At 48.2% G+C, this 911-nt stretch overlaps 1 pseudogene; it reads left to right on the plus strand.

Moving 5' to 3' along the window:
- Positions 1-561: 561 nt before the first annotated feature.
- Positions 562-699, plus strand: LOC122545291 (U1 spliceosomal RNA; annotated as a pseudogene).
- The last annotated feature ends 212 nt before the right edge of the window (positions 700-911 follow it).

Here is a 911-nt window from a genome sequence, read left to right on the forward strand (position 1 = left end):
CACACACCTCCTTCTGGAATGTGCCTACGCAGAGGAAGTCGGAGAGGAATGCAGTGGTGTTTGTCGAGGGTCGTCTTGATCAGCGCCGTGACGTGGGACTCCGTGCTCTACGGCCTGTTCCCCGGGACGCACACCGACACGAACATCAACTGCGCCTGGAGGATCATCAACTCAGTGAAGGACGCTCTCTGGGTGGTCCGAAACCTGTTGATCTTCCAGCTGAAGGAGTTGACCCCGACTGAGTGTTGCAGACTGGCACATTCCAAGGCCCAGGACTACGTGTTGAGGGACACATTGAAGCTTGGGGCAGCAGCCGCCAAGGCGCGGTGGGGAAAGACCACCGTGTAACGTCTGCCAGCCTAACGAAGAACAGGGGGCCCACACAGTCATTTGGCTCTGCTGATGGCTCAGGTTAAACATATGGATATATGATTGATAAATGTACAGACCTGTATATAAAAATTATAAATTCTAATCTCTGTATGTACATGTTTACATATGTATGGCATGACCAACTGGACACACCATCAAATTATTTTATGAATAAAGTATATTTTTGAAATTAAAAAAAGGTGGTTCTCCCAGGACGAGGCTATCCCATTGCACTTCGGGTGTGCTGACGCCTGCGATGTCCCCAAATGCGGGATACTCGACTGCAAAATTTGTGGTAGTGGGGGACTGCGTTCGCGCTCTCCCCTGATTTACAAGCAAAAAGCAGATTTTCCAATAGGTGCCACTCACTTGTACTTCGTGCGGCTTCCTATGTACCGCGTCTATGTTCAATTCAGTTTCACTCAAATCGACACATAATAAATGTCGCACGTTTTATTTCATCCTGCAATAAACCGCTATGTTCAAAGGTTTTCACAACAGGACCAAGCCCTTCAAACAAACAAATATCCCCCCACATT

Source organism: Chiloscyllium plagiosum, unplaced genomic scaffold, assembly GCF_037043375.1.
Source record: "Chiloscyllium plagiosum isolate Xiang-an unplaced genomic scaffold, Cpla_swu_hap1 HiC_scaffold_35, whole genome shotgun sequence".
NCBI classification, from domain to species: Eukaryota; Metazoa; Chordata; class Chondrichthyes; order Orectolobiformes; family Hemiscylliidae; genus Chiloscyllium; species Chiloscyllium plagiosum.